General features: G+C 42.4%; 1 protein-coding gene across 2 annotated transcripts in view; it reads left to right on the top strand.

Annotated features, from left to right (window-relative positions):
• Positions 1-5002: 5002 nt before the first annotated feature.
• Positions 5003-21214, top strand: part of APBA2 (amyloid beta precursor protein binding family A member 2) — a 96376-nt gene continuing 80164 nt past the window's right edge. For both annotated transcript variants that reach the window (XM_051770506.1, XM_051770504.1), the window contains exon 1: positions 5003-5073. The gene's annotated coding sequence lies outside the window, so the exon portion shown is untranslated. The remainder of the gene's footprint in view (positions 5074-21214) is intronic.

The raw sequence follows: 21214 nt of genomic DNA, 5'->3' as shown, positions 1-21214 counted from the left end.
AACCCCAACCCTCCCCCAAAAGAGCAGATCTGCAAATTAGTCAACACCCACCAAACATCATTTGGTGGGATCAGACCCCCTCACTTGTCTGCATATACACTAGAGGATAGGAGAATTTCCACCTCTGGAGCTATAGACTTGGAAGGAATAGCCAAAGGAGCTGGACAGCTACAGAATCTGAATACAGGTAAGACTGAGAGAAGTTTCCAGTTCATAAGCTGAACTCCTATAGACTTCAGTGGGAACAGGATCAGCCCCTATATTTGTAAAAACCACGTAGTCCTTCCCCTGAAATCGGACAGCCTTCACAAGTCATTGTTGTTCTGACTCACCAAGGGGTTGGGCTGGGGGTTACACACAGGGGCCTTACTTTTGTAACTGCCATGATTATAAAAGGAGAGTAACATCAAGAAAAACAGTGGAAATTCAGGGATGGAAACTGGAGAAATAGAGAACTGTGATTTGCTTCTTCCATTGGAGGGACACTTAATGATACACCCCTGTTGCACCAGAATACAACTTCTGGGAAGAACAGTGATTTAAATAACTGGAGCCTGATTAGCTCAGAAGGGAAATAGGCTTTGACAATGGGTTTTTTTCCTTTGTTGTTTGGTTGATTTTTTTGTTTGGTTGGGTGGTTTTTAAAAAGGTACAGTGAATCCTTCTTTTCTGATAATGCCAAGCTTCTCAGAAGATGAAGTGTTAATATTTTGCCAGTTAATTTTCTCATGCTTGGGTCATTTGTCAAGTGCAAGTTCCCTGTTCCAATCTCTCCATGTGCCTTTTTTCCCCTCTGAGATCAAGCATGTTCCCATTTTATGCTGCCTAAGGCAGACAAGACACATTTTTCTGGACTCCATCAACATTACTCAGATAGTTAAGGGCTCATAATTAAATGATGCAAAATATCTTTTTTAACTTCCTCTATGTAATCGTCAAGTCACTTCTAGGTGGGAGGAGAACAGGTGATGAGACAAACCTAGAAGCGAACTCAAAAAGCTGAAAAAAGAGCTAACTTCATGCCTTTTAAAAGCTAATCTTGCAGGTTTGCAAATCTGAAGTCTCACAGAAGGACCATGAAACATGGAGATGTTTACATTGTTTACTTACAGTAGGAGCTCTGAATGATTTTCTTGGCACTCCATTTGATTCTATCCTTAGAAGAAATTCCTTCTGTAGTGATCTGACTTGGGTTTGTTGGACTTAAGAACTCCTGATTAAGACAAAAACTCAAGAGTTAATTGTTTCAATACTCATTTCATTTACCAAAGCAGTTGCCATATTGGCAAAATTATTAAACCATGAAACGGAATAAGAAGATCATTGAGTCCAACCAATTAATTAATATGAAAATGGAAACTATCAACAATGTATAAATTAATAACCCAGTGTTGGCATTTTTCAGTGGAAGACCTCACCCTCTTAGTAATGCGGAATATGTCACCTTTGATAAGCATTTTCAAAGCACTTAGAATGTTTTATGAAATGTGAATTTATCTTATTATGAAGGAGGGATGTTTGTATCCTGCGATGGGATAATCCTTAAATGTATGTAAAATTATGTCAGCTGTTTTAATGTTCATTTGCACTGTCTTGCATATTGCTAAGGAGCATTGTTAACTGCAAAATTTATAGCATAGATTCACAAATGAAGAATTCTCATACATTTTAAAGTAATTATACATTTTGAAGCATTCAATGACTTTTCTAGATATAATCTAAAGTGGCCTTTTAACTGTTATGCTTTGCTACCATAAAAATAGCAAATACGTACTAAAATCTTCTGTAAAGTGGATCTTCAATGAATATTTTTACTTATTTTTAACATTGCATTTTTTTCAGTAATAAAGACATGTTCAAAACATGATTTAAAGTTCTGCAGTAACTTGTTACTGCAGGTACTTTGAGGGCGTATGTGATGATGCAACAATTTGCATTAAATAGGGGGAATATCCAGCTTTGCATCCATGGCTGGCATGTGTGGGAAAGATTATTTCCAGAAATTGAAGAGTAACAGGGAGGCGCGTTCTTGGACTGATATCATTCACTTGATTTTTACCTTCCATTTTGCTATGTAGTTTTCAATAATAACCACCTGTCTGAGCCACTGTCTCCAAAATGAGGTGGAGGTAGAATGCTTGTTAGAAACTTAAATTTAAGAGATTAAAAAAATATATCACTCTCCCTTTGGGACCCCTGCAGTCTTTGAGAGGTCAGTTGTAGTACAATACTTGCAGCTGCAGTAACTTCAAAACACACACCTGCCCTATCGAGCTGGAAATACTGCTTTTGGTATATTGATTGAGAAAGTGAGACTTTCTTATGTATATGAAGCTATTTCATCAAGTTAACAATTTTGGGAATTAATAATATGAATTAAAATGTTTTTTGCCAAATGTTTACACAATCTAGCTACAGATTGTATCTGTATCTGTAGCTATGCTGTAGTTCTGTGTAAAACATACATGCATTACAGTTTAGGTAATGTTTGAGTTCTCATTTTCTCCAAAAGAAAACCAAAATTTAGTCAAGCAGTTAGGATATAGGAAGGGACAGATGGAAAAAGTCACTATGCAAAATCATGACACAAAATAGCAGTAGCAAATGGCTACTCTGGTGTTAGTCTGAACAGAAATCTTAACAACTGAACAAAAAATAAGACTAAAAAAAAATCCACAAAATGGTGTTTCCTCTGCATGTCCATGGAATATGAGTTGATGCTCAGCAGCTGCTACAACTACCCCAGGGCACATAAAGCACATTGAGCTGGATACTCTGAGCTACAGCAGTGAACACTGATCTCCAGCTGATTGGAACGCAATATATTTACACTGGGACAGCTGCTCACTTTTGCTAGCAGGAGAAAGATTACTTTTTACAGTTAAGATTAGCTACAGTCTCAAATTTGCATACTTGCAAGCAAGTCCTGTCATAATTGGCCTAAGATATGTGTTCCTATATATACAAAGTAATCACTATCCCCTTACTGCCATAGAAAAATCTAGTGGTTTCTAATAAAAGGCCTCAGGAACCAACGATGTTTATAATTCACAATAACAAGTGTTCTTGGAGAAACCTACTTCAGCGAGCTTTTAAATATTACACCTTGAATCTTACAATTTTAATCTTTGGGAGCGGATCTATGTAATATCTGCACAAAGGCACAGAAATCATGATTTGATCTCATAAATCTGGCCACATGATGGAATGTGACTGAGTCCAGTGCTGTTCCCTGCTGTAATGTTCAAACTTTTGGTGTTTAATTTGATTTTTGTTGCACTGGAGCACCTCAAACAACAGGGAAAGGTGAGGTCATTGCCCAGTAGGATTCCACGGCTGGCATTCAGGAATGCATTTCATGGACAAATGGAATGGAGACTCTCAGAACCCCGGCCCTGGGAGCACAGAGCCGTGGTGCAGGGTGGCCTTGTCACAGCAGGATGGAGCTTCCAGCAAACATCCCTGCCCAGGGGCTCGGGAAGGGAGCGGGGGCTGCAGCCAGCTCTGCTCAGGGCCTGGGGCTGAGCCAGCACCTCCCGTGGGCACAGAATCCCAGAGGAGCTGGGATTGGAAGAGCCCTCTGGAGTCACTCAGTCCAACCCCCTGCCAAGGCAGGGGGAGCTGGAGCAGATGACACAGGAACACATCCAGGTGGGGTTTGAACGTCTCCAGGAAGGGACACTCCACAGCCTCCCGGGGACCCGCAGTGTAAAGCAGTTCTTCCTCATGGTGAGGTGAAACTTGTTGAATTTTAGTTCATGGGCACTGCTCCCAGTTCTGTCGCAGAGCACTGCTGAGCAGTGTGGCACCACTCAGGAGTGTGGCACTGCTGACAAGTGTGGCACCGCTGAGCAGTGTGGCACCGCTGAGCAGTGTGGCACCGCTGAGCAGTGTGGCATTGCTGAGCAGTGTGGCATTGCTGAGCAGTGTGGCACTGCCGAGGAGTGTGGCATTGCTGAGCAGTGTGGCACCGCTGAGCAGTGTGGCATTGCTGAGCAGTGTGGCACCGCTGAGCAGAGTGGCACTGCCGAGGAGTGTGGCATTGCTGAGCAGTGTGGCACTGCCGAGGAGTGTGGCACCGCTGAGCAGTGTGGCACTGCCGAGGAGTGTGGCATTGCTGAGCAGTGTGGCACTGCCGAGGAGTGTGGCATTGCTGAGCAGTGTGGCACGTCGGGCTGGCGCAGAGCGGGGCTTCCAGCCCAGTGGAAGCGGGGATTTGATGGGTCAGTCCGTACCCGCGTCCCGGACCATTCTGCGCGGAGCCCGGGCTGCACAGCTCTGCAGAGACAGCACAGCCCTCACAGCTCCGCACAGCCCCCTGCACACTGCACAGCCCGCACAGCCCGCAGAAACCACACAGCCCGCAGAGACCACACAGCCCTGCACAGACCACACAGCCCGCACAACCCAGCACAGCCCGCACAGCCCCACACAGCCCCCTGCACACTGCACAGCCCGCAAAGACCACACAGCCCCGCACAGCCCTGCACAGCCCCTCACACACCGCACAGCCCCGCACAGCCCCTCACACACCGCACAGCCCCTCACACACCGCACAGCCCCGCACGGCCCCGCACAGCCCCGCACGGCCCCGCACAGTCCCGCACAGCCCCTCACACACCGCACAGTCCCGCACAGCCCCTCACACACCGCACAGCCCCGCACGGCCCCGCACAGTCCCGCACAGCCCCTCACACACCGCACAGCCCCTCACACACCGCACAGTCCCGCACAGCCCCTCACACACCGCACAGCCCCTCACACACCGCACAGCCCCTCACACACCGCACAGTCCTGCACAGCCCCTCACACACCGCACAGCCCCTCACACACCGCACAGCCCCTCACACACCGCACAGCCCCGCACCCCCGCCGTGAGCAGCGCGGCGCTGTTCGCCATGCAGGTTCCGGGGCGGCGGCGCAGGCAGGTTCCCGGGCGGGCCCAGCGCGGTGTGAGGCGCTCGCGCTCGGCAACCACACAAAAGAGCGACTGCGGCGGCGGGAGCGGGATCGGCACCGGGATCGGCACCGGCACCGGCACCGGGATCGGCACCGGCACCGCGCGGCTTCGCGGTAAGCCCTGGCACCGGGGGCGCGGAGTGGGGGACCGGCCGGGGTCGGCGCGGGCACCGGCGGCTCCGTCGGGGGTGGGGCGGCAGAACCCCCGCAGGTCCCCTCGGGGGAGCCCCCGCCCCGAGCCAGCCCTAAATTGGGCCTGGGGGCTGCCCCCACCACGAGCGGCTGCTCCCGCTTCGTCCCCATCCCCATCATCCCCATCCCAATCATCCCCATCCCCATCATCTCCATCACCATCCCCATCCCCATGTCCATACCCGTATCCTGACAGCCGAGCTGCCCGCGAGCGGACGGGGAGCCGGGGTGCGGGGGAGCCCCGGGGCACGGCGGAGTGGCCGCGGCCGGGGTCGGGGTAGGCGGCGCGGGGTCCGGCCCCGGGGGTGCCCGCACGACGCCGCCGTGCCCGGGGAAGGTTCGGGTGGAGGCGGTGGAGGGCCGGGCTGCGGCCCCGCTCGGTGCCCCCGGACGGCTCCGGGCCCATGCCGGAGGGACCGGCCGTGTAACATCCGCATCGTGTCAGTGTTCTGCGGGAGGGCGGGAGGCTTCAGCCCCTGTTTGTCTTAACGGGAGTGAAAAGGAATGCGAGAAGAGCCCTCCTATAATGCAGCACCGCTCGGAGTTTGTATTCGTTTCTGATTTCATGCCTCCGCTGTAGCAAAGGCATCGGAGCCTTTGATCCACTGTTTTCCCGTTCCCTTCATCATGAGGTCTGGAGGGAAAAAGCTACTCCGTTACAAATACTTGATTTTTGTTGGTATAAACAGCATGAGACATTATAGCAGGGTCTGTTTGCCTTTTTTTGAACAGTTTTCTGAATGTGTATGTTGGTGGCTTGTATTGCCGTAACAAAAGGGATGGGGGTGGGGGAAAGGGAATGCTGCGTTTGGAGCTGCATCTTGGAAAGTCAAAGAAAGACTGGCTTCTTTTGCCTCAGCTGACAGTCTGTGCTTTCAGATTTACGTACTTTGCGTCCTCAGTGTCGTTTTTTACGGTTGTTGCATGCTAGTGAGAACATACAGAAAAACCAAATTTAAATAAAGACAAGAGATCATTCAGAGATAACATGCATTGCAGTGATGCTTAAGAAAAGTCTGAAATTACTGTGAGCAGTTTGCGTGAAAAATGCAAATAGTGTTTCAGTTGTATTACCTGGTCAAGGCCGCCTTATAATCTCCCAGGAGGGGCTGGGAAAGTCGTTTGCAGGAAAGGTTTTTCATCTATTATGCCTGTTACCCAAGAATCCCTCATTACTTAGCCAGCAGAACTGAAAACCAGAAACAACTGCTATCGTAGTTTTATGTGGTTTGTATAAGCCACAGTATTTCCAAAATAAGGTATTTTAGTGTAATTCTTTACTGCCACTTAAGTTAAAATACAGTATGTGCTGGTTCATAGTTGAAAAGCAAAAAACTGGAGTTTATGTTACAGCATAAGATGGCAATTTATCAGTGTATAGTCCTGATTCTACTCCATATGGAACAGGGAAGAGAGAGCTTGCTGTTCTATGAATACTGAACTGCTAAAGTGGAAGCCATTGTCCTTATTCTGCTTGGGGCTCATAGGATTTAAGGCTGCAGAACTGTCCTTATAAACCTTGATTGTAAGAATTCCTAAATTCTCTGATAGTTTAGCCCTTATCTGCACTTGGAAAGATCTAAACCTGTTTTTAAAAATGCAGTGTTGCCTCTGATCAGTAGCTGCATTATTGCTTCCCCTTGATCCTCTGATGGTAAAGTGTTCTTGCAAAGGCTGTAGGTGCTCAATTCTTTTGGTCGAAGTCTTGATTCCAAGGAAGAATCTCGAGAACCATGTTTTGTGCAGTTACTTGATTAATCTCTGAGTTGGAGACTGGACATGAATTTAAACAAGAGCTAGATCTTTAAAAAGCAACCTTTACTTAAGGCTGTGAACATGAGAAACCACTTCAAGAAGCATAATTTTGCCATCTCTCCAGCTGTTCTGATAAGAATATTTGCTAAGAAATAATTTGTGAAAATGCCATGGTTTAAACATCTTCCAGTTTATATTCCTGTGCTGAGGATATAGAAATTAACAAGTGATCTGTTCCAAGCTACTAGCTCAGAAACTCGGAGAGAGGAATATGGAAGATGCTGGTTTTGTTCAGAACAAAATCTTGGTTGTGGCCTTTGAACACATCAGTGTTTAGATGCTTCTGCAGACTTTTTATATCCATCCCCCTTGTAATCTGTGTTTAAATAAACAAGGCAATTATTTCAAGCTTTAAGCTACTGCACTGGTAGAGGCTGGGGAGCAGCCCTGCCAAGAAGGCCCAGAGGTCCTGGTGAACAGCAATCTGCACGTGAACCAGCCACGTACCCTGGCAGCACAGACAGCCAGGAGCATCATGGCCTGTATGAACAACCATGCAGCCAGGAGGTCAAGGGAAGGGATTATTCCTCTCTGCTCAGCATTCAGTAGACTGCATTTATAATCCTGGGTCCAGTTTTGGTCCCCCCAGTACAAGATATTAATGAACACACTAAAGTGTATGGGGCTGGAGGCCAGGCTCTGTGAGGAGAGGGTGAGGAAGTGGGGCTTGCTCAGTCTGCAGAAAGGGAGGCTTTGGGGGTGCCTAACAGCATCTTCCAGTACTTATAGAGAGGTCTTCAGGGAAGTGGAACCAGACTCAACACAGTGCTTTGTGGCAGAGAATGAGAGGCAAAAGGCATATGTTGAAACGAGAGGTTCAGACTGGATGAAAGCAAAATCTCTTGCCCCACAAGCACAGTCATACATGGGGACAAGGTAGCCCAGAGAGGTTGTGTGGTCTCTTGTCCTTGGAGGTTTTTAAGACCAGGCTGGATAATTCCCTGAGCAAACTGCTCAGGCCTCACAGATGACCCTGGTTTGAGCAGAATATTGGACAAGAGACCTCTGACTTTCTTTGGAACATGAATTGTTATGATCCTATGAGCAGCTACATGCTTGTGCATATCCAAACGTGATACAAGAAGTCAGATTTTTTTTAGAAAGAACTAGAGCTTTCATTCCAGGACTAATCCATGCATCTCAGTAAAGATGGAGTGTAATATCAGTAGGATACATTGGCTTCTATTATCTGTGTAACCATACATTACTATTAGTACAAACTAATATCTTACTATAAGCCTCCCAAGGAAGACATATTTGCTTGAAATATTTTTATTTCAATGTAGATACAAGCATACTACTTGCAATCAAGAGCTTCCCTATCTGATATCTCTTGGAACTCCTGTGAGGCAATTAAAGCCTTGCAGCATTAGTGCAAGAGACATAATGGCAGTTCTAGCTGGAGAAAAAGCACTGATGCAGTTACATGCACTTCACAAGTTAAGAGGAAGAGCTGAAAGCCGAATCAGAATTCCCTGGTTTTTAGACACTCAAAAAAACTTGCAGTCGCTGAGTCAAATGCTCATTATAAGTACTTTAGATACTTGCAAATGCTTTTAGTCTACTGGGAAGAGTATTACATGTAAGATTTCTCTTTTTTTCCTGAGGACCCATTTTCCCATGAGAGCTGTATGAAAAGCAGCTCAAGAAAGCACCATGTGATTATTGAAGTGTTCAGTACTTTAGGCTTGTGTTGTCTGCAGGAGCTGAACATGCAGCAGTTAGGCTTTGTCATGGCATCCATGGAAGAGGGCTTTCATTCCAATTCTCAGTTTTGTCTGGACTTAAGTCTTATCTTGGCTAATGATACTATTTTTCAGAATAAAGGTCTTATACAACTAGTAAAAACATGCTTAGAATGAACAGTTTGTTTCTGATGCTGGTAGGTAAATACACTGTCATTTGAGTACAACATTCCTTTCCTTTTTTGTTGCAGTACTTACTGTCTTCATTCACCTGCTGCAGCAGAGGAAGGTGATTTGCACTTCAAGAAGAGTAAGTTAGAGCTGAGCAAAGACTGGTACAGAAAACTCCGGGATTCACAGGTGCTTCCACCTAAGCAAAAGAGGAAGGGTAGAAGCCCTGTAGGTAGGGATGAAAAGGAAAAAGTGTCATTCTTCTCAGATGATAAGGTTACATGAAATACTGCTGGAGATGCATACTCTGAAGTATACTCATGCATGAAGGGATCATTTTCTTTTGAAATAGAAGTAAATGAAAAGGAAAGGAAAGTTGGCAAAAAGATATACAAAATATGTCACTTACAACCAGTAGGAGGTTTGGAGTTGAGATAAGGATTTTCAAACAGTACTTCTGCAGCGCAGACATTCGCTGATACCAACCTGGGCTGCCAGTGGGAACTGCATGGAGGAGTATCTTGGGACAGTTGTCTGTTTTGAATTATTAAGATGGAGTTTCCTTCTGAAAATAGCCCTTCTAGTTACAGGCTTGGTAATGAAGATTCAGCCACAAGGGAATAACTTGTTATTGCTTTATTACTTAAAAGGCAGATTGACTATTTCCATTCTGTTAATTGAATGAAGTAGATTTTGAACTTTGTTTTGTACATTGATATTAGGAATATTTCTGAGCATATTACTAACTAGCATTATTTCCAGATTTCTGTCTTTCCCTTTCTGAGAGATCTTCCTCATGGATGCACTTGTCAGCTACAACCTTTGCAGAAGTTCCTCTCCCCAAGTCAATTGTACAGTAACCCTGATCATTTTCAAAGAGTGAAATCTGCTGGTTTTATTCCTGAAACATTTCTTCAAGAGAGAGGCCTGGCCTTGCAAGTTTTTCTTGAGTACATCATCCACCTTTGTATTAAGGATTCACAGGATCTGATCCATGAAGATTTAGTGAAAGTCTTTCAACTGCTTACAGAGCTTAGATTTAGCTAAGGATTCGTGATGTGGTCACAGTGGGCATGTTTACTTCTTCCTGAGTATAGCAACATCTTAAAAAAACCCAACAGCAAACAGCTCACAGCCCAACCTTGTAGTTTAGCAACACTAACCATGAGTGGGGACACGGTTCTGGGGAGTGTGCAGGTCTAAATGCTTGGCCACAGGAGTCCAGAATGCTGAGTGATGTTATATAACATGGGAACACAGGGCTTTTTGAGTTCACTTACATTTTCTCCAGTAAGATACTTTTCTTGCAGTGACTGTAGAAGAGTCATCTCTGCTTTCCAGTTGTTCCACTTTGGATTTGTTGTGAGTGACAGCCAACTGATTATCTTAGCATGACACTGCAGGGTTCTCTGGGGGATTTAGTGAGATAGTAATTCCAGTAAAAACTGAACAGAAAATTGATATTTTAGCAGATAAACAGTGATGGAGAATTCATATTCTTGTGTGTAGACTTTCATCGTTCCATCTCACTGTGTTAAGAGCCTGAGTCCACAGAAAGAGTTTCATTTAGCTGAGATTTTAGGAGTGACATCAGAACGATCCCCTGGGATCAGTGTGGTCTCGTCCTCTGGATAAGCAGCTGAAGAAGGAAGCATAGGAATAAATGTAGAAGACCTTGCATATCTTCAGGTAAACCTTAGTTGCGTGCTATAAACTAGCAACAGACAGCAATGACTGTGTCACCTCAATTCCTCACAAAAATACTGTGCCTTTCTGTGGGAGAATCACATGGACAGATCTCTTAAGGGCCTCTGGAAGGGGCTCCTCAAGGCATCCTGCCATGCAAAAGACCACTGGTGTCAGGCAAATGACCCTGTAGCACCCACAGATCCTCACTCACAGATTAAGATCAAAGATTAAGCCACTGTGGCATTTCACACTGAGGAAGAAGCAAAGTGCATCAAAACCCTTGTGGAACCAACTCTTGCTGTCACAAGAGAAGGGACTTTTGAAGTGGTTGTGTTAATGAAACACAGAGAAAACTCGTCTGCATACGCGAGAGACCTGGACACCTGTAAGTGCTGACTTACTTTAGGAGTTTAAACTGATCAGAGAAATAAAATTAGCATATTGGAAAGCAAGAGAACATGGGAGGAAGGCAGGAAGGAAAGAAAGAGGGGAAACAACAACATTTGGTGGTGATAGTGGTATGTCTGTATATGAAAATTCTCAGAGGAGAAGAGGAAGGAAGAGGAATATTTGAAGTGTAGGCTCCCAAAGAGTGGGTGTTTAGGCAGAATTGGGGAGCCAGAATGAAGCATAAGCTGCAGTTGGAAAATCAAGGTGATACCTGTCTCAAATTCTCTAAAACACAAGTTTATGGAATCATCAGTGTGTTATCTGCACTAAATGAGGATAAAAAGCTACCAAGGAGCAAAAAATTCAGTTTCTATGTTTGTCTGTTTTGGTGCTCAATTATTCCAAACCCCTCCAAACAAATATTTTTAAACAGCAGTTTCCCCCCTCTATACAAGCCATAACCCAGGGTGAGAAGCACAAGTTCCAAAGTGACAGCACCTATCTAAACAGTATTATTAGAAAGTCCCAGAAAGAGTAGCTGTGTTTGGCATTCAACTTCAGTGAACTAGCTTATTTTTGTGTGAAAGAAAGAAAGAGTAATAATGAAAATAATATTCCCACAATGCCCTTCACCTATTTACTGCCCTTCATGCACTACCCAGAAACAAAGGTGCTTGGGTGGACTTTTGTCACCCAGTGCCAAGACCAGAAGATTAGAAGTGCTACTTAACTTTGCCTTTTCCTGCCCCAACAAAATGGTGATATATTCCTGGGTTACTGGATTAACTGAAGAGAGTGGATGTTGCACAGACCAGATTCTGTTCTAGAATGACATAGGATTTTAATTCCTCTTTTTTTTGCTATCACTGAGAGTGAAATGACATCAATGAATTGGCAATTCTCTCTAGAATCACTGATACCAACTACCACCAAAACTTATTTCAGTGCAAGGGCAAGTGCACCCTTTTGGTTTAGTCAAATCTTGAAATAGGTCTCAAATCTCACTGTGAAAGTCGAGAGATGACTTTTCAACACATCAGGGGGAGTGCTTGGAGATGGTATTGCTTGCTTCTCATGCAGAAGCAAGATTGCTTCAGGGCTGCTACGCTCCTCAAATCCATACCAAATCTCTCTCCTGGGAATGAAATCTTTAATGTTTTCTTCTAATCTGCAGCTTTTCTGTCTATTAAGGATGGCCATCCTGACTGATACCAGGTTTCACAGGGTTGCTGTGCTGTCTTGAGTTTTAAAGATGACTACAACTACTAACAGATGAATGATCACAAAGGCAGTTACACAAAGAACAGAAATATTTCTACTCTCATAAACCGATCCAGTATACAAAGAAGAGACTTGCCTGGTTCCCATTTCTTACTGTGCAGCATAGGACGTTGTTGCCATGCTACCAGATTGCTTGCCTTGATGTTTAAATTTACCCTTAACAGATTTGTATTTAAAAAGAACGAACAGTAAAAAGAATGCTAACAGTACAGTAAAATATAAAATAACATGACAAGATGTAAGCCTTGTCACTGATTTATGACAGATTTTTATTTTCTTTCCTAAACCCCACCATCACAATAAATCTCAGATATGAATGAACCAATGAGATACGGAAAAGTTCTGTCTGGGAATACAGTAAAGCTTTATATCAAGGGAGGAATGTTAATTATAGTTTCCATACTTAACAAAAATGTGCATTTTGCCTGCCTCACTAAGTGCCTCTTGCTGTCCTCATAGTCTCTGATTTACCACAAAGGGATATCAGAGTACAATGATATTTTCTTGTTATTGCTGTATTGTAGATGATAAAAGAATGTTATATATATATCTCTATATGTCTATGTAGATATATATAGATATATAAAATGTCCTTTAGGCACAAAATCTTGTGTTATTGGAAGACAGCTCTTGATTAGAAATAAGGCAGCTTTAAAAAGAAACTTATCCCTGTGATATTCTTAGACAGTCAATCAGTGTGGCTTTAATTATGTAGAAGTATTTGACATGTTATGGCCCAGGAGATAAGAGCTGTTGCATACTAGATGAATGAAAGGGAAGGAATTCTGTTGGTGACTAGAAATTCCATGCTCAGTGCTGCATTAGAGACATAAAATGAGCACTGGAGGGGAACAATTCCTAGTAAATACTGATTTGCATTGTATTTCTGATTCCAGCATTATGAAGGTTGTTAGTAGCAGAATTCTTCATTCCTGGTTAATGACTAGCTGCTTTCTTAATGGAAAACTTGCCATGAAAATACCTGTGTAGTATCAGGAATGTGCCTTTAAATCAGTTGTGTTGGTGAGGGGGGGGGTTTTGGTTGGTTTGTTGTTTATTTATACAGCACTATTAGCCCTTTGTGACAGTATTATTTTTTTCCTGTGCATTTACCTGTATTTGTTTTTAAAGTTTTTAATCACAATTTAGTAAACTATCTATCTTATTCTTGAGCTAACATTGATTTTAGATTTGTTAACACTTTTTGGTGTTGGGAGTCCCAGGATATTTCATGGTTTAGTTGAGGCTCCAGGTGTTGGTGTGTGAGAATCACAGCTTTGAGCTTAATTTCACCTAGGCTCCAGGAATGAGGGTAGTGTGAATATGTACTTCAGACGTTTGCGGACAATATGATACCTTTAAATAATTTTGGAATGCTTATAATTGACACTACAGAAGTTGTAGTAGAAATAAGTTCCTTAATATTAACCAGCATCCGTTTGAATGAGCCAAGCTTGAGTAATTGGTTTTCTTTCTGATGGTACTTAACATTTTTATAACTATTCATAATAAATACAAACAAGCCAAATGCCATCCAGAGTCAATGGTGTTACATATCTTCCTATGAGTAATGATAATCCCAATTAAATTAAAGCAGTAATTAAGGTAATGGCAGTAACCTACTCTAGTACAGGTAGATACCCTCTCAGGGTTAGGAAACCTGAAAGCTGTATATCGCTTCTCTCCCTGTGCTTTGGCACAATGAGTCTTGTCTTGTGACAGAATGAAATCCATCCTACCTTTAAGATGATATCTCACATCATGGGATAAACTTGTGGCTGACTGTGGCTGACAGCTGAGGGTGGCCCTGGCTGGCTGGTTCCAGCTCGTACCGTGTTGGGCCCACTGACACACTGACTGTGTCCTCAGGCTGGGCTTGGGGCAGTCTTGCTGCTCCTTCCTCACGCCTGTGCTGGGAGCCTCGGAGGCTCAGCAGGGAGGGTTCTCTTCCTGAGCTGCATGCCAGGCTCCTGGGCACAGGAGTCATCCTGAGAGACCCTCGTGTCTCATGAAGACAGGCCATGGGGGAAATTCAGACAGAAACTTATAAACAGTAAAGTTTGAAGTTTACCATACGTGTGGAACTTAGTTAAACAACACAGTAGCATCCTGAATGAAATGAAGGTGATTGCAAAAAAAAAAAAAAAAAAAGTCTTTATTGTAGTGGAGCCCATGAGCCAGCTAAATTTGGAGCTTCTTGGTGGTTGGCATTTAAAAAGACAGCAGTAAACTGTCATTGCTCAAAAGACTGACATATCTAAATAGACTTGATGGTTTCGTATCTTCTGTATACATTAATCTACAGAGGAAAAGAATACTGTAAGAATGTAAAAAAGTGGCACAGAGCCAAGGTAACCTCATATTATGGTAGCAAAAGGTTGTGAAACACTGGATTTAATCAATAATGCACAGACTAAACATCTACTGAAAACTAACTGGAAAATCTTGACTTGATTTTGATATTTAGTTGAATGTTGCTTTAACCTTCTTGTTGGATTAAAATATGAAGATAAAAGTAATTACCTTTGTAAATATACATATTAAATATTTTGCCTATTTAAGTATGAATAACATGGATAAAAAGTTCTCTGGAGACTATAAAAGGATGACTTTGCAGTTATTACACTATTTTCACTGTTATTTTCTTTACCAGTACTGTGTCACTGTGTGGAGTTATGTGTGTTTGGTTTTTAAACAAACTCCCCAAAGTCCACTTTATTAATTTGTCAGCTGTAGACTTAGCTATAGATTTTTAAGCTCTTTGTGGCAGGAATGTCCACAGAACACTTAACATAATGAAATCTTGGCTAATGGACTTTTCCACAACACACATAATTTAGGATTTATTTGCCTCCAGCTGCAAGTTGTTACTATAGCAAATACAAGATGAAGAATTAAATGGAAAGGAAAATACAATGTGACTGTTCAGGGCTTGCATCTGGTAAAGGGATATCAAAGGGCACAGCAGCTGATTATAGCCTTGCAGTGCTGGGCTGCATGTGATGGTACAGAGTTGTATCCTGCAGGGAAGCCTTTAAGTGCCTGACCAAACCCATTGGGAAAGCCCAGGAAAGGTGTGCACGGTGTTAGGTGGTTGCTGTTTTACAGTGTAGGCAGCTTCTGTTTTTAAGGGACTGTGGCATATCTTTGCAGTTCAAGTGTCTGGAATCCTTGATTTGAACTGAGTGCAGCTCAACGTCTTCCAAGACTTCAGTTTTGCTACAAGCAACGGCCTTCCCTGTGGTGTTCCTGCCCCCTGGAATGTGCCACCAGACCCAGCAGGATTAGAGTTGTCTGTCTCTGCAACCTAGGGAGTTTTAGTTACCAGTAGGAGGCTGCCATGGGGTAGTTGTTCAGACTATAATAATTAAGCTTAGAAAGATGAAACCAAGTTGACTTAATGATAGAAAATTAGGAATTGTTCCAATTGTCAGAGTAATTAGTCTACATTTGACTTTCCCAATAAACACAACTGTTTATAATAAGTAGTAGTCTTTAGGGATCATATTCTGCCAGCCATAATACTTGTTGTCATATATATATATATGTATATATGTATATGCAACTGCAGACAAGACATTACCTTAAACCTGATACCAAAATTTATATACATGCTGCCCTGAGCATCAGTTGAAGACAAGCCAATCTATTTATGAACAAGTAATGAAGTCACTGAAGAGTAAGTCTTAGCAAGACTCATACTGAGATCAGCTCAGTGGGTTAGAACACAGTGCCAGTAACATCAAGGTCGTGGGCTTGACCCTCATATAGGCCATTCCCTTAAGAGTTGGACTCAGTCATCCTTGTGGGTCCCTTCCAGCTCAGAATATTCTGTGATTCTGTGGTTTACATTCTTGCCTCAGTAGCTACTCACTGCATGTTTGGTGATGAGGCATGCAGAGCACTGAACTGGAGGACTCAGAGAGAACTACAAACCAGGCTGACCTACAGTGTACCAACGTGATATCTCAGTGATTTGTCAAGTATTTCAGTTTTAAAGGAAAAATGTTAATTCCTGGAAGTGTTATCCAAGAGCATAGGTACCTTTACTGAGAACCTAGGCAATGGATGTTTACTTAATTGCATTATGCAAAATGTGATTATCTTACAACAAATGAAATAAAATGTAGGGAAAATTCTTGTTTTCACACTAGATTTTTTATCTATCTATTTCTAAAGCTTCATTAATACTCCCATGGTCCTTTGATAGCCCATATGACACAAGTGAGGTAATAGGCAGATATGGAGCATCGGGCTGCCTGTGTGTAGATGTCTTCCATGCTGCTGCCCAGCTATAACCATTGGCTACAGCAACCTTGCCCTGCAGGAATAATGCCTTTTCTCCAATAGATCTATTACAGATGGGTTTTTCTGTGCAATACCATTATTTGACATGCTGCAGTTAAGCCAGCTCTAGTCAGTCCAAACCAAATCACTTGTTGAGGCCGCCTGTAGATCTAATTAACCCTCATGGCACTGCATCTTACTCAAGCACAGGATGCACTTCCTTCTTGGGAATGGCTGAAGCTGTATTAATGCTTTTTGGAATATTGCCTAACAGTGAGTTTTCAGGGTTCTTCCAGTGTGCTGCATTGTTGCCTCCTTAGCCTGCCAGTTACTGATAGGGGAAGTCTATCTACCTGTATGGGAAGAAAAAGAAAAAAAAGAACCCAAACCCCAGGCCTAAAGTTTCCGAGTAGTTAGGATTCTGATGGATCACTAGAACTCTCAATGTTTCCATCTCTAGCGGAGCATAGAATGGCAGAGAAGACAAAGAAGAGAGAGCCAGCTATTGTCTCCTGTGCTTTCATGAAGTTCGTGACCATGGAGGAATGACATGCACACAGTCAAAGACTATTCAAGAGTCTGAAAAGATATAAAGAGCATATTATGAACTGCCATAGGCTCATGTCAAACTTTCTACCATTTCTGTTCTAATATTTGTGTTTACTTTTATTTTCATAACAAAAATACTTCAGCTTTATCACACACCTGTAGAGGGTAGGACTACAGTCTCCAGTTTGAAACAGTTGCTCTTCCTATAATGAATTGGCAAAAGTGAGATAAACATTCAGTTATCATCATGAAAGTCCAAAAGAAAATGAATGCTTCCTCAGACTTCCAGCATGCTGATGTTGTAAGGGGAGTTATGCTCAGAAGTAATTCATTTATGGGGTTTCATCTCCCAGCAACAGACTTGAATCTTACAGATTCCATGGCATTGTTACAGAAATCACATAAAATCAGGATGCCTTTTTCCAAACATGGTCAGAGACTTTAATAAATATTCAATCTGTTCCTTTTCTTGCCAGAACCATCCAAGACATGGAGTAAACCAGTGCTTTGTTGCCCTGCTTTGTCTAAGAAAGCCTTAGTTCTTCAGTTTTGAATTTCTCCAACTAGACAAGATCCACATGCCTCCTTTCTCCTTTACAGACCATTAGGAGCTGATAAGACTTGTGCATCAGAGCCCAGGCAGCTAATGATGCCTGACTTCCTGGCTATAAGTGGAGTGTTTTAGACAACAGATTTAATACCTACAGTTTCAGCAGAGGAATGTCTGTTCTGTCAAGGATTTCACTTGAACATTGCTTGTAGATTTCTTGAAATGGATTTCTCTACCTTTACTGAAAAACTTTCAAAGTAGAGTAGGCAGTTGAGATAGCCAAAGTCACATTTTTTTCAAAAAGTCCTTTAACTGCAGGCTAATTGCATATTTTATTTCATCCAGGATGAATGTTGTTTGTGCTCTGTGTATTATCAGAAAAGAATCAAAACTTTGAAATCTTCTGTTTAGGCAATAAAAATACTGAGGGGGGGGGGAAAAGGAAAAATATTAGTTCTATTCTCCAAAATGAAAGAACTGTCTTTGGTATTGCAATTTCATCGGTAGAAATCTGCATAGACTAGTAATTTGTTTATCTGCTCAAAGCTCTCTACATAATTGGCACTTTGTCATCTTCTATTTGTAAATTACAGTCAGTCATTGGAGGAGTGCCTGAGTAACCAAAAATAGGGTTAACTCCTTGCATATAAATGTAGCTACCTTCCTGGATCTAGGGGAACATAAATACAGACATAAATGTATTACTGCTCTTCAGCGAGATACTGGGAAAAAATACCTTTAATGCCATACATCTGTGGATGCTGGTAAAGCAGATAACCTGCTTGGTTCCTTTAAAATGGAATGATGGAAGTGGACTTGTGAGGAAGATGCAAGTACATAAATCACATAAAACCAAAGACAGGTTGTTACAAACAACTACAAATGAAATGGGCAAATTAGGTAACAAATTTTGTATTAAGTTTTTGACCGACTTGGTGAAGGGAGGACTTTTCAAATGTCATTTTTTGCACTGAGAACACAACAGTAGAGACAGTTTAGATCTCAGAAACAGTCTGGATCAACCCAATTTACATCTTTCCTAGCCTGGTACTTAACATCTGGAAATAAATCCTTAAATAGAAGTGGAAATAGGCTTTCTCTAAATATTCAGCTTACTAATTAACTAAGATCTTAGTCCTTCAATTTACAGAGCATTTGTGTAAGTGCTTGGTAATTTTTTGGAAACCAAAAGATCTCTCTGTACAACATACAAACTAAGCTGTGAGAATCAGAGCTCAAAGGAACTGCAACATCCTAAATGCAAAACTCCACCCACCCTAATTGAGGATAAAAGATTATATCCTCACTTAAAATATATTGGTTACTGTGGATGATCCATCCATAGCTGCTTTTTTTTTAATGGCCTTAAATAATGTTCTCAAGTTTGCATTGCAAATTGTAGGATGGTGGGCTGGTTTTCTTTTCAACCAAATCAAGTCAGTTCTGCCAAGGTCCTCTGTATTCAACAACCCAATAGTGAAGAGCATTTTGGCCACCTTGTTTTTCATCTTTTGTTTGCTTAAATTATTTTCTGTTGAGCATAAGGGACAGATATTTTTATAAGTTCACTGTAGGGTTTCACAGATGTAGGTTTAAGGAGATTATTTATGCTTTAGGATTTAACATCTACCAACATGCTGTTCATTTGCCTGATATCACTAGGGACTAGTTTTTTCATTTGCAGTTTATAAATCCTCATTTTCAGACATTCAGGTTTTCAGATAGCTGGATATTTGAAACATCCTGCAGTTATTAATATCACAAATTTTATCTCAGATGAACTAATAGTGTTTATTCAACCAACATTATATATGATAGATCCAGGGTTTTGTTTTGTTTTTGAAGTTAAACAGAATGGGTAAAGCTAACCTAGTAGCTTGTTGAGGATCACCTTGGGAGCCCTCCCTTAGTTTGATGCATGTTTGATGAGGACTGCAGTTTTCTTGTGCCCTCTACTGATAAATTCAGTGATTAGCCTTCCAAAAGGACAACAGCTGAAGCTCAAAAGCACTTATCCGATTCTTTTTCCTTCCAAAAACCTTGCATCTGGAATGAAGAAGTCAAACCTGTGCTCTGTGTGCCTCTGTGTGAGGTCCCCAACCCCTGGCAGAGGTGGTAAATGAAGATGTGACCGAGTCTTATGTCAGCCTCAGATAAGTGACTGCAATGGGCTGTGGTGGCTTATCCGAAGCCTTGCACTCCATGCAGACAAGCCACTCATACTCCTGCAGGAGCAGCTCCATACAGTATGTTTGGATATATAAGCCCTTTATTCCCTGTAGCAGTGTAGATGGTGAGATCCACCATTCCCTTCCAAGCAGTATTCCTCAGCTGCACAATCTGGCAGCCAGTGCTGAGGCTGCTTCCCCTTCCCCGTTCCGCTGTGTCCTGTCAGACTGTACCGGGGACAGAACGGTCAGGGCCAGAGAGAGCAGGAGCTGGCTGAGATTTGCCAAGCAATAAGTGATATCCTTCTCATGAAGCAGGATGCTTGAAACATTAAAATGCAAGAACAAGAGGTGAAATGAAAATGTGAGCCTTGCTTGAAATGTCTGAGTTAGCTAAATCTCTGGGCTGCTTTCAAAGCATATTGCCTATTCTTTTATAATTAAAGCTTGAAATTGTTTTATGTGTGCTGCAGTGATTGACTTCACAACAAGAAAGAAATTAAAAATGAGAAAAAGCTTCATAATAATTAATAATATTATGTTAGAAATTTGACAATAACCCTGTTTCTTTCTCAGTGGTTTTCATCCTATTCTTGGCAAGCATTTTCCGGTGCTGTGTTCCTTGTACTATGATAAGAGCCATTCTGGATTGCTGATAGGCTCAAAACTCAAGCAGTTTGTAGTCAAATGAACAGATGCCTTTATCTGATCACTCTGGGCTGGGATGCTGTGAGATACCAAAAGGCAGTCTAACAATTTACAGAGAGGCTGCAGTCACCCCTGTGGTCCTACCAACAGCTCATCCTGTATTCAGTTTTCTTTGGACTGTGAAAAACCAACAGAGGACAGAATTTCCCCTTTCAAGTTTTATTATGTTTTCGTTTCTACTGAATAAAAGATGTGAATCATGTTATACTGTAATTTTTGCAAAATAATGCATCTTAAGCGTATTTTGGTACTGCCAAGTGACTCAAGATCATCAGTATTTCATGGAATTTCCTTCCCCTGTATTAAAAACATAATACTTTCTCTATCTTCTCTGACATTCAAAGGCTAGAAGAATGAAGATAAACCTGAAAGAAGACTACAAAAGAGGCAAATAGTTGCATATCATTTTGGCACCTGCGCAAAGGTCATTTTTATGCACTAGAGAGCTGCAAAGTGCTGAAAGAGAAAACCTGCAGCAGATAAGGAATGTTGTAACAGGCAAGGCCAGAGGCAGAACCTCTGGATCCATCTGCTGTCCTCGTGTGTAAAGTGGGAAGCTTCAACAGATATTGCAGAGCAACTAGGGAAAAAAAATAACTTCCCTCCTAGAACTGGCAAATTTCCCCATTACACAACACACACACGGTGCTGTGCTCTGACAACATAATCTGACCTTGAAAAAGTCAGAGCGTTTTTCACAAACCTCCAGAAAATACTCTCTGCATGGAAAGGTGCTTGATTGTTTGCATTTAAAAGAGGACTCATTATTC

Source organism: Manacus candei, unplaced genomic scaffold, assembly GCF_025592945.1.
Source record: "Manacus candei isolate 608988 ecotype Guabito, Panama unplaced genomic scaffold, ASM2559294v1 h1tg000119l, whole genome shotgun sequence".
NCBI lineage: Eukaryota > Metazoa > Chordata > Aves > Passeriformes > Pipridae > Manacus > Manacus candei.
The sequence above is the reverse complement of the archived record's forward strand: the minus strand, read 5'-3'. Positions and strand labels throughout refer to the sequence as shown.